Here is a 17,879-nt window from a genome sequence, read left to right as displayed (position 1 = left end):
CACATGCACGTCCCCCCCGGCACCTGGTTCTAGGCTAGAGATGTGGCCAGAAGGAGACGCTCTTGGTAGGCGTCAAGTCTAGGGGAGAGCAATCAAGACAAAGATGGTACAAGAAGGTAGGGGCTTAAAAAAAAGTCAGGGTTTTAATCCAAGGGTTTCTGAATGGCAGGGTTGCATGTAGTCTGGCTGGGCCCCTGGCCAGACACAGGAGGCCCTTGGTGGGCTGTGCCCTCCCATTTCGCCAGGAGCGTCTCTGCTTTTATCTCTTTTCTGTTCTTCCTTTCCCAAAGCACTTTCCCAAATTCCATCCCGTTTGCTCCCCTCTGACAACACGTAGAAGCAGATGTGCCCATCGCCATTGTAAAGATGAAGGCACAGTCTCAGAGCGGTTCAGCTCCTTGCCCCAGATCACACAGCTCACAGCAGCTAAGCAAGAATTCAAACCCTGGCTCCAGAACAGAATGCCAACCCCCTTTCAAAAGAAGGGAAGATGAGGCATAATCAAAGCCCTCTTTCCTGCTCAGGATCTCCCCTGGCCTCTCCTTGAAGAGCCCAGAAGCATGACAAGATGCTGCCCCAGAGCCCACGGCAGTGGCACAGAATGGCACAAGTCAAGGGCACATTTTAGGGGAGGTGATCTTGCTGCCTCTCTGTCCTGGAGCTCCATCTCCTTTTTCCTTGGGGGCGCTGTGCGGCCTCAGCCGGGGGTCTGGAGGTGAAGGTGAACAACAGGGGTCTGGGAGGGCGGGACTCTGCCCTCACCTTCCAGGAGGCCTCCTGCCTCCCCTCAGCTGCCCTTCACCGCTCCCTGCTTCAGCTTCCAAGGCAGAGACCACGTGGGTGAGTTGCCATGGAAACTGTGGAGCTCTATTTGAAAGCAGCCAGGAGTAATTGGAGCTGGCGGGGGAAGGGCGCTGCGGCTGGGACGCAGAGGTGGAGCGGCTACACCTGTTCAGGTCCGCCCGGCTCACCTCTTCCCAGCAGAAACCACCGCTTTTAAGGCCTCATCTCCCTTGTTCCCATGACACACCGCCTCCCACAGCCCCACTGCCCTCTTCCCTGATGCCCGTTTGTCATCTCAGGCAGCAGGCCTGTCCCCGCAGGCCCTGTCCTGATTCCTCAGAGAAGGAGCGATTCTCTCTGTTATATAACACAGGGTGGCAAAAAACCAAGAGAGATCATTTTTGCCATTCATGGGGCGGGACGGAACCTCGGGGATTATCTGGATTACAGGGTGTGTGTGTGGGAAGGAAGGGGGAGTGTCGGGGACGAGGTGCTCCAGAGATGGGAGCCTGGACCCCACCCTTTTTCTCCCCACCATGGTTCCACAGCAAGAATGTAGGCAGGCTGGCCAGGGGCTGAGCACTGACACAGGAGACAGGCAGGCTCTGGGTCTGACCAAGGGTGACAGAGGGGTTTGCATTGGCCTCCATCAGAATTTCCCCATTGCTACACCCTGACCCTCACTGAGCTCTCCTCACACCTGGTTTAGGGGCTGCTCTTGGTCTTGCCTGCTGTCACTCTTGCTATGTCCGATACCCGCATCCCAGCTGATTGCAGAGGAATTAAGAATTTTGCTTCTCCACGTTGCTGTGTGACTTGGGGCAAATTGTCTAGCCTTGCTGAGCTGCAACTGCTTCGTCTATGAAACAGGGATAAGAAAATAACTGCCTCTTATGTTGCTGGGGATTCAAGGAGACAATGCATTCACAGTGCTTAGCATAGCACTTGCTGTCAACAAAAACAGAAGTGTGATGACTATTATTATCCATCTCGCAACACCCAGAACAAGCCCCATCTCCTCCGTGAAGGCTTCCTTTCTCTCAAGAGGGAGGAACTGGTGCTGAGGAGCAGCCACCGCAGGCCAGTGCCATGTGCTTCTCCTGCACAAAAGCCCTGGGAGGGTGGTGCTCTTCATATCATCCCCGTTCCACAGAGGTGGACACTGAGGTGCCGCCAGTCTCTTGCTCAAGGTCATTGGCTAATAGGAAGAAGGGTCAAGATTCAAGGTCAGCCTGTCTGCCTTGCATTTTTTCTCCCACAGCGTGCACTTCATATATGGTGCAACCCTCCCCTGGCCATTGTCCTTCCAGTTCAAAGCAGGTTATTATCGTTTTGATCTCTTTCTTGCCTTCTTCTCGCGTGGACTCCATGCACCAGGGCAGAGAGTGAGGGGGTAAGCGGAACAAGGGAGGTCAGGACTCAGATGGTCCCGGCTCCACCCGAGCTGGTGCAGCAGGCAGCTGGAAGCCTGGCAGGGTGTTTGTAGGAAGGAGGGGACCTGGCAGAGCAGGTGGCCAGGTAAGGAGAGGGTTCCAGGTGCCAGTACGAGTTGTCTGGACTCCAAGACAAACTCTCCCCAACCCACTCTGATTTTCTGCTCAGCTCTGACCTTGGTCTCTGGACCCCAATCTCCCAGACAAGGGCTGGTGAGGGCTTAATGGATGACCTTGACCTTGCTTTGCCTGTCTAGGGACTCAAAGTGTCTCCTTGAGGTGAAGGGGAGACAGAGAGGTGGGGCGAAGGTGGAAAAGAGAAGGGAGAAACAGAAGGGAAAGAGCAGGAGGGAGGAAATGAGGGGGGCAGGGAAAGAGACCGCTGGAGGAGAGGGTGGAGGGAAGGACTCAGAGCAGGGAGCCGGGAGGAGGCTGCCAAGTGTGATTCTGAGCTCTGAGGAAGAAGAAAGGATGAGAAAGCAAGAAATCAGCTTCAAGGGAAGGATGAAAGGGGGAGGGTACTGAGGTTGGTGGGAGAATGAGAGAAAGAGGAGGAGGCGAGAAAGTGAACGAGGGAGAGTGCAAGCTGGGGGAGAGGAAATGAAAGGATGGGGAGAGGCCCAGCGGGGAGAGAAAGAGGAACAAAGAGGAAGACTGAGCAGCTGCCCCGGCCTCCCTCCCGCCAAGCGAAGGCCTCAGGCCTCGGAGGGCCGCAAGTGCTGAATGAACTGGGAGCCAGCCATGACTCAGTCTCGGCGCTCCTGCCCGCTGCCAAATCCGTTCTGGCTCAGCAGTTTGCATGGGGGAGGGGTCACCATCCTCCACCGTCCACCCCTTGTCTGGTGCAGCATCTTCTCTGAGGCCTTTGTGGCTGGTGCCTGCCCTCAGAGTTCTCCCAGGTGCGCTGTCCTGGACAACCCTTCTAGAACCTTCCAAAGAGGCAGAAAACAGTGCTGGGGGACTGGGGAGCAGGTGTGCACGCAGCCCAAGGAAGTCCCCCTCCTCTCGCTGCTGAAGCCTGGCCCCTTTCTAAGGAGGAAGTGCCCAGGAACTGGCTCCACCTTAATAAAAGAACTAAAATGTATCGAGAGCTTAGCAGGAGCTCTGCAGGTTATATGTTTTATCTCATTCAGTCCTCACAGCATCCTGAGAGGTCTGTGCTATTATTGTTTCCATTTTCCAGAAGGGGAATCAGAACTAAGGAGGTCTGGTTATTTGCCCAGTTCGCATGGCTAGTTAGAGGGGGACCTGGGCTTCCAGCTGGTGAGGACAGAGGTCGTGGTCCTCCTGAGGTTTAAACTCAGGGCAGGGGCTGAGGCTGGAGGGGACAGGTAGGGGATTGGCAGTTCTGAGGGGCCATGGAGAAGCTAAAGGTCTATGATGGTTTGGGCAGTTCTCAGAAGTCTCTGTGCCTCAGTTTCCCCATCTGACGTGTCTTGCTGTAGGAATGTGCCAGAGGAGGAGATGGCCAGAGGAGACAGGACAAAAATCAGTGAGGCACTCTTTGAGGATGGTGTCCATTGGCAGGGAGGAATACCTGGGTGTGAGGAAAGACAGCTGTAAGTAGTGTCCCCTCCCACCAGCCTCACCGGCATCTCCAGGGAAGGCTGGATGGGTGGTAATACAGCCCTGCTTTCATGGGGCTCCCATGAACCTTTCTCTGAAATGCTTTCATATATGGCTGCACACACACACACACACACACACACACACACACACTATTCTTAGCTTCACAGCCACCTTCCATGGCACGTAAAGTTTGCCTGGCTTCATTTATAAGGCTGGAGGAAGCCAAGGTCACACAGCTGGCCCCAGGGAGAGGGGATGCCACCTGGATGCGTGGGCAGTGACATAAAGTTTCTGCCCTCAAGGCGCCTCGTGGGCTCTCAGGGAAACTGCAGGCCCTCAGCACCCACTCTGTACCCAGGCCCCCCACCCCCACCCTATACCTGGGGTCTCCTGTAGACCCTGTGATGCTATTGCTCCCTTTGCACCACCTGGCGGCCTCTCCACGCCCCTCTCCAGCCTGAATGAGGAGCTGTGCCTGCTCCACGCCCACCCCGGGACCCTGGTGGATTCTACTGTCACCTTCAGTGAGGGTCCCCTGTAGAGTGTGGGTTTGGAAAAGGGCTTCCCCACCACCCCCATGGCAGCTCCCCTTCCCCAGGGACCAGGGATGCAGCCACTCTGGTAGCCTGCAGTTGCCATGGCAACGGCCCTGCGGGGGTTTCCGCGGGGGCGGTGGGGGATGTCGGGGAGGCTGTGTGTTCATTTTCGGCCCCAGGTGAGGGAGGCTCAAGGAGGGGGATGCCATCCTCCTAGGGTGGGGTCAGCCCATCCTCCCAGCTCCCTCTCAGCCCGCTCAGCTGCATCCCAGTGGCAGGGAAGATTGCAAGACAGACAGAGGGACGCTGGCCTGAAGAAAGATGCCCCAGAAGGAAAACTGGAGAGAGAGTGGTGGAGATGGGCATTGGCACAGTTGTCAAAGGAAGAAGGCCCGGATGTGGGGTGGGAGCTGCAGGAAGGAGGGAGCGGAGCCAGGGCAGCAGAGCGGGCACATCGAAGGATCCAGAGCCGCCTAGGGGGAGACCCGGGAAGGGGTGGGTCCCTTATTTCTGCCATCCCACCCCCCGCCAAGGGGGCGTTCTCCTGCTGTGCTTCCCCAGCCAAGAGAAGGCCCCTCTGCTCCTCCGACATGATCTGTAATTTCCGGCAGACATTTGAGGTCCCTGACATCTGCATAATGTGGGCCAGTCTCTTAGCAACGGGGAACAGCTGTCTGGCATCTCCAAGATTAAACTGTAACTATACACGGTCCTTGCCAGGGGGAGGGGGAGGGGGTAGGGGCTAAACACTGCCTCCTGGCATTTTCAAACTCATTTAGCTTTTATTCATTTCCTGCCTCCAGTAAAGAGGCCAGGGATTCAGGCTGGGCCAGGCTGTTACTGCCCCTGCCACTACCACCACTGCCGCTGCTGCTGCTGCTGAGGCTGCAGATGGCTCTTCACCCAGATCTGTTTGCTTGCTGGAGGGGAGAGGGATAGGGACCACACTAGCCTTTTTCGGTTTTATTTTCTTTATTTTTTGTAGGCGCAGGGATCCTGGCACACACAGTGTAGGTGCTGCCCAGGAAGAAAGGCCGGGTGGCCCAGTGGTTAAAGCCCCACCCCCATGGCGGCTCCAGCCTGGTTTAATTCCTTCCAGCTCGCTCCGTTGCTAATAGCTGTGTGACCTTGGGCTAAATCCCTTTACCTGTCTACACCTCCATCACCTCATCTGTAAAAGGAGATAATTCTACCGACCCCGAGGGTTGCTGTGAAGATGAAATGAGCATGCACTCAGGCCGTGGAGCCCGATTGATAACTGTGCTTCTCTGTTCCTCTGGTCACCCTCCCACCCCTTCCTCTGTGTTAGCGACCTCAGGCTCTGCCCCTGGAGCGGAGGCAGACGCATCTGTTTTCCTGGGAGCCTACACCTTGCCCTCCTGTTCCCTGTAGGACTTCAGCAGAGCTCCGCAGTGCCCAGCGAGGCCCTCTCAGTGTCCTCGTCCCTCGTCCCCTGGCCTGCTTGGGCCTAGGCAGCTCCTGTGTCCTAACCCCTCCGCCACTGGCTCCTGCCATTTGGCTGCAGCTCCTGAACTCGTGAATGCGGTGTTTTGGTTTTGCAGCAAGAAGGAAAAATAAAAGGGCGGGTGTGGGGCGGGACAAGAGGGAAGAGGCAGAGGGAGGAGGAGGGAAAAACCCTTTAGCCGCCTGTGCTGGCCAGTTCCAGGAATGTGTTCTCGGTCATCAGTGCCAAAGCGGTGACCCAGGCGCGGCGGCCAGGCCGGGAGAAGGGAGAGGCCGGCTCCAGGGTGAGAGCTCTCCTCCTCCCACGGCCCCTCTGCTGACTCATCGCCGCTCCAGCTGGCAGAAGCCTTTTCTGGGGATGGCTGTTGCTAAGATTCCTCGGAGATGACTGATTGCTTCTCCTTGAGCTTGGTGAAAACATGTTTGTAGACGGCATGCAAATACACGCATACCCTCCTGTGGGCTCGCACGCCTAGCCCGGACACCTGCACATGCGTGTTTGTGTGCCCAAATGTGTGCATGCACAGTGTGCACAGAGCACCAAAACGTGCTTACTGTTCCCATTGCCTTCGTGACACTCAGGTACTAATCCGTGTACACGGGTGTGGGCCAGCATCAGCTCCCCCAAGAGGGGCGGCGGCCTGCCAGGTTTCCGCAGGCCCTGTAACTCAGGCGGAGGGGAAGCCGCCCATGTCTGGGCCTGCTTTAATCTGACGGAGTTTTCAGGTTGCCTTGAAACATTCTTGGCCTCTGTCCCTCCTGCCCTCCCTCGGTGTCTTGGTTTCTTTCCTTCTGGTGCAATGATCTCATCTTCCCTTCTCCCTCAGCCTGCCATGGTTTTGATGTTTGCTGTTCCAGGCACTCAGCTGGGAGCTGGAATCCTCTAGAGCCGGATTCCTGGCCTGGACCTGACACCCCGAGGAGGCTCCTGGGGAGCCTCAGTTTCTCCTGGAGAGAGGGGACCACCGTGAGGACTTGCGGATGGAAAGCACTGGGCCTTTCTCGGGGCTCTGCTGCTGACGCGAATCTGGGATATGTTTGCTCCTCCTCTGTGCCGGTCCAGAGCCTTGGCTGGGTGGCCTGGTGCTCAGGGCTTAGCATGCAGCCCTGGACGCCCGGCCCCTGGCTGCCAGCGCTGTGTGTGACCTCGGTCACATTGGGCTCTTGCTGCCTTGGTTTCCCCACCCGCTGGGCTGAAATTGGACTCCTTGCCGAGTCTGCCAGGGTTTTCCTGTGACAGGGCTTGGCAGGCGCTTGGGCACCAGGCAAGGTTGTTTGTCACGGGTTCTTGAAGGGGCGGAGGGGTGGGGAGCCGGTGCCAGCACGGAGCCCACGCTCCTTCTCTCGCCAGCTCTGCCGCCGGGCTCAGGCTCAAGTGTGGCTTCTTTACATGGACCCACCCCGGGGGCCAGATCCCGCGAGCGCTCTCCGCTGTGATTCAGCGGCGGTTGCTAAGGAAGGCCTGGTCCCCGGCCTCTAGGGACGAGCTGTGGCCAGCCCGGATTCAGCAGGCTCGGCAAGGCTCACGCTAGCCACAAGAAAAACATTCATCTGTGCTCAGGGTCCTCAGTCCTAAAATGAAGACAAGGCCGGCTCCACGGTTCCTGCTGGTTTTGACATGCAATGATGTGGGGCGGGGGTGGAAATGCAGAGAGTAAAACAAATGACGAAAATCAAAGTGAGCTGTGTAAAGAGACAACTCTGAGCAGATGTCAACAGCCTAATGTAAGCTCTGGATGCATGAACTCTACTGATGCCTAATTTGTATAGCGCCACAGGAGTCCAGGAAAGAGTAAACAGTCCCAGAGGCCACCAGCCTCCCCACCTGGGAAGCATCAGTCTGTTGCCCAACCCTCCCCGCCCAGCCATGCCCCCAACTCCAGCCACAGGACAAAGCCCGCCCTGAGCACCTTGCCTGCCATCCTTACGTTCACCAGGAGGTGGCTGGAGCTTCTGTGAGTTGCCTGCCGCTCAGGTTTGGGAATTACAAGGTAACTCAGTAAAAAAAAGGAAGCCTGTGAGCTGGGCAGTCCAGAGGGGTGAGCTCTGGATCCCAGCAGCGGTCTCGGGGCTGAGGTGGGCTTGCTGGAATCCTGCTGGCCAGCGTGCAAGCAGAGAATAATCATAAGCATGCATTCCCATCCAGCTTTTCCTGCATGCCAGGCACGTTGCTAAACTTGTTGTGTTTATCCATCCATCTCATCTTCACAACAGTCCCATGAGGGAGATAGCGTCATTGTCCCTATTTTCCGGATGGGGAAACTGAGGCGCAGAGATGCTAAGAAGCATGTACTAAGTAGGAGGGCCAGGGTTCCAGCCTTAGTTCTCCGGAGCCCAGCCCTTAACCACTTCCTGTCATTGTCTTCCACTGATTGTCATGCTCCAGGTTGGCACAGCTGACACCAGGTGCCACCACCTTCCCCACTGTTGTCACAGACAGAAGAGAAAACATGGGTTCCAATATTCCATTTCCAATGCTGCTTCCAGCTCTGACCTCCAGGGAGCTCCCGTATCAGCCAAAAAGCCTGGTGGCCACTTGTATTAACTTGTTCAGTGCTGAGTGACCCCAGGCTTATGATTCAACCCCTTGGACCTTTCCTTCTCCCCTTCTGCACAGTGACAACCCTGTGGGACCCCTTGGTCCCTCTACTGCTCAACAGGCAACAATTCTCAGAAACTCCTTTCTTCCAGGGCTCCCAAGCACAAAGTTGCAGATGCTACCGACATGCCTGGTCATGCACACACTTGTGCACACACATGTGCACACACACATATGGTGCAAAATCTTGAACAGAGTCGCAGACACTATGGAAATTGGGCAGAGCTTCGGGAGTCTTGCATGGTGGTTGTATTTTTCATGTTAGGAATGCTCAGGGAGCAGCTGGGGCAAACATTTAACACTTGGGGTCTCACACACTTGCACAGTGGTCAACGGGCTTTCACAGTCAGTGTTGTGTGCAATGCACACGCATGTGTGTTCTTGTTCGCACATCTTGTCTTCCTGCCTCGACCTAGGCTGTACCGCCTTGCGGAACGGGATGTTTGCTGGTGTCTCCCTGTATCACCCGGCGTGATGCCACCTCTAGCAGGTGGTGGGTCTGTATCTGTGCACTGAGGGATAAAGGAAAGACACTGGGGCTGTATGCTAACGGAATTTTTCTGTTAGATGCGTCCACCATCCCCATGATACCTTCAGTAGCCATCATCCAGACCAAACGCCAAAGCAACTTAACTCAGCAGTCTCTCCCCCACCTCCCTGTGAAGGGGGCACCCACATCCCCTGCTTTTCTTGAGTCCTCGTCTGTCCCCCACCGTCCTTTTCCATCTCACATGTGGGGCTTTGCATCTACTCACTGCACTACTGTCTTTCTTCTCCCCTCGGCCCCTGTTGATTTTCCTTGCCCAGGAAGAGCCAGATGGAGTCCTCTGAGCAGCTGTTGGAGAGAGAAGGACTTGGAGCTGGAGGGGCTGGACCCCGGGCCTGGGGACACCCCCAGCCCCTCCTCATTTGGACCTTCCTTCCTCTGAGGCCCAACTGGGGCACGCGAACTGCCAGGTCTGTCCCTGAGCCTCTGGGAGCTGCAGGGGGAGCCCTCTGCAGCTGAGGGGAGTAAAGTGCTCCAGGCCCTTCCCCTGCCATGTCCAGGGTCTCCTGTGTGCGGAGCTGGAACAGGTGAGTCTTTCTATCCAGGCTGGAGGAGGATGGGACAGAAACCAGTGTTTGGGGCCTTCTGGTTTCTAGGCGATGTGCCTTCAGGACTCAGTTAGGCTGGAAATGCCCAGTCTGAGCCTCCTAGCCCTGCCTGACTTTGAACCAGCTCCTGGTGAGGGGCGGGGCTCTGCTGTCTGGAATTGATGAGGTGCCTCTCCCATTACTGTAGGTCTACACGGCCCACTGACGCTCTCTGAGGGGTTGGGGGTGGGGGTAGCCCCAGGCAGGGCCCTGGAAAGCTGAGCTGAACTCCTGGAGAGGGGTGTGATGAGGGTGGAGGGAGCCTCCAGTCCCACCCAGTGGCTTGCTGGGATGAGAAGGTGTGGCCCCGTAGACAGGTCAGGAGTTGTTCTTTCACCTCACCCTCATCGCGTTTCAGCCCTTGGATGGAGACCTCTGCTGTCCCCAGGCTCGTGGCTTCTGCTGGCCTCGAGGCTAAGGGGACAGGGCCACTTCTCTGCTCCACCCAGGCCTCCCGCTGGCCGGCCGTTGCTTCCCAGTCCCTAGGGCCTTGCTGGAGAAAAACTCTCCCGCCAGCACCCATCATCTCGCTGGCTACACAGTGACACCTGGTGGGTCTCGGGCATCATCACAAGGAAATGCCGGAGGCCCCTTGCAGACCAAACCCATGGTTCCCATATCCTGGAGGGCATCTGAGCCCGGAGCCCAGGCTCCGGGGCGACTGTCTCAGTCTGTTCCCCCCCGGGGGCTAAAACGCACCATTTGCCCCAGCCCAGAGTCCTGGGTAATGGGGACCACTGGAGACAAGGAGATGAGGCTTGGAAGGACTCAACGTCCCATCACACAAGGACTTGCGTGGGCCTGGCCACGTGGTGATGTAGCACTTGGCCACTGGGATCCGATGACAAAGATCTGGGAGAGACTGGGCTGGGGTGAGCCCTCAGCTCCTGCGCCTGGGGATGTTTGGTGCAAAGCACATTCTGCTGCCGTCCTCGGGGCGAGTTGGAATCCGTGCCAGACCCTGATCTGGGCTTCCACACCCCAATGGGGACACGCTGGGCGAACTGATTACGCACAGTCCCCCTGGCAGCACCACCCACACTGAGGTCCTGTGCCTACGTGTTTTTAGAACCACGGAATGAACAGGAAGGGTTTCGAGCAGGCTTGTCGTCCACTTCTTCTTTCTCATGCCGTGACTTAGGCAAAGTCAGGCAGCGACTGAATGGGAACCAGGCTTTAGGGGCACCTCCTGAGGGCACACGGTGACAGGTCACTTCCTTTGGACTGTGCGGAGCCAGGGACCCAGTTCATTGCACAGCACGGCGTGGCCAGGTGTCTAAATGCCGGGCTGAAGCCCTCGTCCTCCATTCCTGTGGAGTTCGCAGGCCGTCGTGAGCAGTCTCGTCTTCATCTCCTGTCTCCGTTTCTTAGTGTCGAGGGGTGCTAGGTTTAGACTGCTGGGATTGGAATCCAGTTTTACAGTATTGCGGTGTGACCTTGGTTCCTTCACCTCTCTGTGCCTCAGTTGCTCATCTGTATAATGGTTATAATGCTGCCTGCCTTCTGGGGTTGTTATGAGGATTCAGGAGCTAAGGCATGGACGTGCTTAGAACAGTGCCCGGCACCTGGGAACTGCTGAGAGCTCTTGGCGGAGAATTATTTCCCCACCCCACAGAAGGGAGCACATGGGGCCTTCCTGTGGGGGTGGCGGGGAGTGTGTCTTGCTCCGCTTGGGCTGTCATAACAAAACACTGTGGATTGAGGAGCCACGAGTCTGAGATCGGGGTGCCGGCATGGCTGGGTGCTGGTGAGGGCCCTCGTCTGGGTGTGCGGACGGCCGCCTTGTCGGTGCGAGCTCACCTGGCCTTTCATACGATGCATCTACTGGAGAGAGAGACTTCTCTCTTCTCTTATTATAGGGACAACAAGCCTATTGGTTAGGATTCCACCCTGGTGACCTCATTTAACCTTAATTGCCTTCTAAAGGCCCTGTCTCCAAATACAGTCGCAGTGGGGTTAGGACTTCAACCTCTGAATTTTGGGGGACACAATTCAGTCTGTAGGGGAGTGGAGCACTCCTCCAAGAACCCAGATGCTGCGGGCATACCAACCAGTGACACGAAGACCCAGGTTCTTCTTGGCCCTGTGGCTGGGCTGATTTCCCCAGTCAGAGGCTTGAGGCAGTGGGAAGGATGAGTCCCACCTGCCGGGCATCAACCTGTCCCGGGGGCTATTCTAAGCTCCTGGTCCCTGCAGTGCCAGGGCCAGAGGAGCAGACCTCCCATGACGGGGGCCAGCAGTGAGTGCAGAGCCCATGCTGATGTGTACCACACCCCTAAGAATGCCTGCTCCCCATTTTTCCAGTCTGGGGAAAGCTTGCTGCAGACTGTGCATTACAGATTTCACTTCCCTGTTTCCTGGTTTGCTATGTGGCTGGGGGCAAGGACATCCTTTCTCAAGGCTGCTATCAAAGTTCAGCTTGAAAAATGTGCCTGGTGGCACTGGGCCATGGGTTAGGTGAGTGGAGCTCCCCTCCATGGGCTGAAGCTAAGAGATGGTCAAAGGTCAAAGCACGTGGCAGGAGAGAGGTGCAGGGGTTTCTGGGGTTCACTGGCTCAGGCTGGAGGTATAAGCCGGCAGATTCTACCCCTCTATGTGCTCAGCATCCCCTCTCACAGCCCTGTTGCTGAAGGGTTGTATTTGTTAGGACTGTTTCAGTTGTAAGTTACAGAAACCCGAGTCAAACAAGCATAAGTAAAAAGGGAGTTTATTAACCCACAACTGGGTATCACTTTCAGGCACAGTTTGATCCAGGGGTTCAAACAGTGTCATCAGGGCTTTCTCTCACTCTTGGGCTCTCAGCTTTGTCTCACTCTTTGTACCGGCTCTCTGCTGCAGATGGGCCTTCTTCCAGGGTCAGGAAGATGACAACTGGAAGCCTTAGATTTGCATCTTTCCAGACTAATATGTCCCTGGAAACATCATTTCTGACTTTCATATCCCAGGGAGGACTCCTAACTGGCTTGCTTGGAAGCATGTCCATTAATGAACCCATCAACACAGGGAGGGTCCTCTGGGGGGCCTGGGACACTTGCCCACCCCTACATTCTTGGAAGGGGGTAGGGCACCGTAATTGACAGCAGCATCAGTACTACCCAGAGAGGGAGAGAAGCTCTTCCAGAGGAAGGGGGAGGGGAAGTGAGTTGGGTGTGCAAAGCCCGTATGTACGGCCAGACTCCTCTCAGATGAGCTGGCCCCGGAGGACTTTCGGCTTCAAACCAGAACGTCAGTGCAGGAAAGTTAAAATTTGATAAACGAGAGAGCTGAGGCCAAGGTAAGCGCCTTGCTCAAGGTCATCCTGGGTTCTCCTGCAGAGGCATGACATCATTCCTGGCTCCGTCTCTAATTATTCCAGTCGAGGGCCAAGTGCAGTGGCCAAAGGGTTGTCTGAGATCCCCTCTTCGCCCACAGGGTCTCGGCAGAGAGCCAGGAGGGGAGGAGGGCGTTGCAGGAGGCGCCTTACTGCTCGGCCCAAAGGCGTTTGTCTCCCCCGCTCCTCGCCCTTCTCAGGATTAATAGGCAGGAGCCCTGCGCTGCCTGCTGAGGCCAAGGAGACTGCAAGTGGCTGTCAGGCCCCAGGAAGGTGTAGCTGGGAGCCTGGCTAAGAATGAGGGGTGATTGCACAACGGAGGTGGGCCTGCACGTGTGGTCTGTGTGATTCCCGGGAGGGTCTGAAAGTAAGGCTCGCCTCCTCAAGGTGGGGGTGGAGTGGGCTTGGAAAAACCTGGTAAATCCTGATCAACATGCGATCCTCAACCCAAATCATTTTCAGGCTCTATCTTCATCAGGGGTCCTCCTCCAGGGCAGGACATTAAGCCAGGAGAGGAACCAGGAAGGGAGGCAGCTTCTCCCGCCTTCTGTGTCAGGTGACCTCCGCCTTTTCCTTTGTCCCTGTGCACACAGCCAACCGGCCCCCACTTCCACATGTCCTCCATGTGACTGATCACCCACTTCCTGCTGTCCCGTCATTCAAGGCCCCGCCCCCTGGAACGCTGCCCTGCTTTTCTCTAGCTCCAGAAATTCTACCCGTACCGCCAGACCTGGCTCAGGTTGTGCCTGCGCTGGTATTCCGCGTGGATGCCTCTAACCCAGTGGCTCTCAGCTTCAGTTTTGCCCCCTAGGGGACATCTGACAATGTCTGAAGACGTTTTGGTTGTCACAGATGGAGGGGGTGCTACTGGCCTTTAATGGTTGGAAGGTAAACATCTTGCACTGCACAGGACGGCACCCCCAACAACTAGGAATTGTCCGGCCCATAATGTGAATAGTTTCTGAGAAACACTGCAGGTTCCAGGGGCGGGCAGAGCTCCTCAGCTCTGATCCAGCTCTCTTAGGCTGAGCCTCCTCCCCAGAGAAAGCCAGTTTGCCTTGGTTCAAATCCCGGCACCCCTGCTCACTAGCTGGGTGACCTTGGGCAAGCAACTCAACCTCTCTGGGCCTGTGTTTCTCATCTGTAAAACAGGGCTGATAAACTTCACAGGGCTGTGACGAGTAGGTGACTTAACATGTCTATAAAGAGTTTGGCACAGTGCGGCTCAGAGAGGGCACTCACTGGAGGCCAGCTATTGTTCCTCTAATGAGTGGTTCTCAGGATTGAGTCTCCCCGAGGGAGAGTTTTGAAAATTTGTGTGTGCCTTTAGAGGAGGGGATGTTGTCTTCCACGGCAGTCATACCTGAGCTTTTACATATTGAAATACATGTTATTTTATTATAAACTATTTTTTTCCTTTATAATACAGTTAGGGCATTAGATCGATGAAAAATATTATAGCTGGAGGTAGGTTATATTATCAACAACTTTACTTTCAGATTGTTAGGTTATTAGAAAATATTTTAAAATAGGTTTTGAAATGAGCATTGTTGAGTCTCATGGGGTTGCAAACCAGAGTTCTGGATGACTGAACTCATACTGCCCCCCCCCTCTCTTTTTTTTCTTGAGGAAGACTGGCCCTGAGCTAACATCCGTGCCCATCTTCCTCTACTTTATATGTGAGACACCTGCCACAGCATGGCTTCACAAGTGGTGCGTAGGCTCACACCCGGGATCTGAACTGGCAAACCCTGGGCTGCTGAAGCGGAACGTGCGAACTTAACCACTGCGCCACTGGGCCGGCCCCTGCCCCTCTCTTTTTGAGCTAAGGCACCCTGCCCCCCTCAACTGGACACTTGACACAAAGGCACTCCTTCAAGCCACCCTCTCCAGCTCTTCCTGCCCCTCCATGTACCCCAGGATAAACCTAGACCAACTCTGCCCTCCCCGACCCCTGCCTGTTCCTAGCTGGCTGGAGACCCCAGCTCTGCCAGGACAGGCTCAAAAGGGTGGAACTCAATGGAGTGTGTGCACAGAGCCAGGCTTGGGGTCCCCACAGCTGGGGCAGGTACCAGCCTCACTTGCCTGCTGCCTGATCCAGAAAAAAGTCCAAGGTGTTGCGAGGAAAAGCATTGCTTCCCAACGCACCGCGCGGCTTTGGGATGCTGCATCTCGAGGTGCCGGTCTTGACTCCAACTCCTCCCCTTCTACCCCAGAAACACAGCCTGGCCTCTTCGTGTCAGATGTGTCCTTGTCACAAAACGATATTGTAAGAAAAAATGGACAAACTCACAGAACAGAAATCACCCCCACTCCTGTGGAGAAAGCCTGTGTGAATATTTTGCCTTTTTTTCTTGGAAATCATACCTCTGTATTTTATTTTATTTTTTAACAATCCATCAGCACGTGCTATTTTGTAACCTTCTTTCTTCCATCCAACTCTATATCTTAAACATCTTTCCAGGTTATTAAATATTCTAACAGGAGATGTCAATGGCTGCCCAGTATTCCATAAATAAACCATTATTTATTTAACCAGTTTATTGATTGCTGGACACTTTATCCCTCATTCTTGACCTTGTTTGAATCCTGGCTCTCTGCTTAAAAGCTATGTGACATCAGGAAAGTCACCTGTTCTTTCTGCGCCTCGGTTTGCTCATCTGTCCATTGAGGCGTCTGATGTGCCCATGCCCTTGGGCATTGCTTTGAAGAGCCCCAAGCTGGTGTATGACAAAGCACGTGGCACAGTGCCTGGGACGCGGCCCCCAAGGAGTTTTCTCAATGTGCGTCTTCATCCCTTTCTCTGCTGCCCCTTCTTCTGCTTATTCAAGGGCTCTCCGTGCCTCTCGGCCACCCTGAAAAATTGCCCCAGGCTCTTCCCATGACTGTCATTCTCAGTGTGCAAATCTGTCTCCTGGCTGCGGGAACGAGAGCTTGTCATGGACTCTAGACTGGAAACCAGCACCCAGTGGGGACTGGACTGATGACCAGGCCAACTCCTTCCCTGGCTGCGTTTGGACTTCCAATCGGATCTCTCAGGGCAGGGCCTTTGGGAATTCCCATGAAGTATATTTCCCGGCTCGCAGGAATGACCGCCCATCCCCCTCTCCCAAGGTGAGTGCAAAGATCTGCTGTGTGCTCCCACCTTGACGTCCAGAGAGGGACCCTCCTGGACAGCGGCCGAGGTCCAGGAGCCTGGCAAACCCACCACAGGCGGTTCTTTCAGGGGATGACTGTGCCTGCCCTGGAGCAGCTCGGGGAGCCTTGCTTCTCCAGCCAGGCTTCCCCACTGCCCAGCCACTGGCGTGCCTCCTCAAACACCATTTCTGCTGCAAAAGGGCTGCCCAGGCCATGTCCCTGAGTGCAGAAGAGGACCCCGTCGAGGGGTCTGCTTCCGACAACTGGGATGCAGGCTCTAATGAACCCCAAGTGGGAAACGCATGCACAGGCCCTGTGTGTGCGTGCACATGCACAAACAGTTTACCCCATTCCTCCCACACTCACAGCACTAACACTTTCTCACACACATGTGTGCACGCACAACCGCCCCAGGCAGGTGCCAGACGGCAGTTGACCTAACTCAGCTTAGGTTTTTGGTCGTGATGTCCTGAGGAAAAAGCGAGGAGAATGTGCTCTGAGAGCCCCGGATGCCAGACCGCAGTCCTTCTTTTCTGATTAGGACTCATAGGTCGGCTCAGTTTTCCGTGCCCTTGAGGCGGGAGGGGAAGGGGGCCTTGGGAAGGAAGTAGGATGGCAGATGGGCCTGGGGCACTGAGAGGACCTCATCAGAAAACAAGTCCAGGGGCTGGCCCGGTGGCGCAGTGGTTAAGTTCGCATGTTCCGCTTCGGGGGTTCGGATCCCAGGTCAAGCCATGCTGTGGCAGGTGTCCCACATATAAGGTAGAGGAAGATGAGCACGGATGTTAGCTCAGGGCCAGTCTTCCTCAGCAAAAAGTGGAGGATTGGTGGCAGATGTTAGCTCAGGGCTTATCGTCCTCAAAAAAAAAAAAAAAAAGAGAAAAGTCCAAAAACAACACAGAATCACTGTAGAAACCTTTAAAATCGAATTTAACTCAATGAATATTGAGGGAGGGTTTACTGTGTGTCAGCACTGTCAGAGGGTGCTAAAGAGAGGAAAAAAGATCCTGTGTTCCATGTTCCCTGGGGACGCGTGGTCACCCCTTGGGGGTCCATCTCCCACTTTCTTTCTGAGACGGGCCCTTCTTATATGGGCTGGTCAGCGCCACTCTGTGGCTCCCTGGGAGCTTCCATCAGGATGGGGGAGGGGGAGAGAGCCGGGCCAGGGAAGCTCGGGGTCAGGGGCAAGACAGCGTGACTGCGGTTCGGCTCTCTGCATAAAGCACTCACCCTTCATGGCTACACATGAATATTGAGCTCTGCCCGTCAACTAACTGGCCTGGGCTGTTACTAGTCCTGGTTCCTGTGAATGTTTTTTAACTGGTTCTCACTCTCTCTGGAGCACAGTGGTTGTCCACCTGGGGTGATTTTGTCCCCCAGGGACGTGTGGCAGTGAGGGAGATGTGCTTTTTTGTGGTTTTCTTTGTTTTTTTTTAAATATTTTATTTTTTTCCTTTTTCTCCCCAAAGCCCCCCGGTCCATAGTTATATATTCTTAGTTGTGGGTCCTTCTAGTTGTGGCATGTGGGACGCTGCCTCAGCGTGGCTCGATGAGTGGTGCCATGTCTGCACCCAGGATTCCAACTGACGAAACACTGGGCTGCCTGCAGCAGAGCGTGCGAACTTAACCACTCGGCCACGGGGCCGGCCCCGAGGGAGATGTTTTTGGTTGACACAAATGGCGGGGGTGCCCCTGGCACCCGGTGGGCAGAGGGTGCTGGCAGACATCCTGCAGTGCACAGCACAGCTCCCGGCACGAAGAATTCACTGGCCCCAGCGTCATTTGTGCTGAGGTGGAGAAACCCTGCTGCAGCTTGTCAGTTCTGGCTGCTATTAGTGTCATTCCTCTAATGGCATCTCTTCCCATTTCTAATGTGGGATTTCTAGTCCACTGGGGGCTGGGAAATGAATTCA

General features: G+C 55.5%; 1 long non-coding RNA gene across 1 annotated transcript; it reads right to left on the bottom strand.

Annotated features, from left to right (window-relative positions):
* Positions 1-8,608: 8,608 nt before the first annotated feature.
* LOC138920670 (uncharacterized) lies at positions 8,609-9,969 on the bottom strand. Its single transcript, XR_011432252.1, has 3 exons — positions 9,861-9,969; positions 9,140-9,219; positions 8,609-8,896 (listed from the first exon to the last, which is right to left on the bottom strand). It is a non-coding gene; the product is annotated as an uncharacterized lncRNA (long non-coding RNA).
* Between the last annotated feature and the right edge of the window lie 7,910 nt (positions 9,970-17,879).

The sequence above is a fragment of the Equus caballus genome, chromosome 24 (assembly GCF_041296265.1).
Source record: "Equus caballus isolate H_3958 breed thoroughbred chromosome 24, TB-T2T, whole genome shotgun sequence".
Lineage (NCBI taxonomy): Eukaryota > Metazoa > Chordata > Mammalia > Perissodactyla > Equidae > Equus > Equus caballus.
The sequence above is the reverse complement of the archived record's forward strand: the minus strand, read 5'-3'. Positions and strand labels throughout refer to the sequence as shown.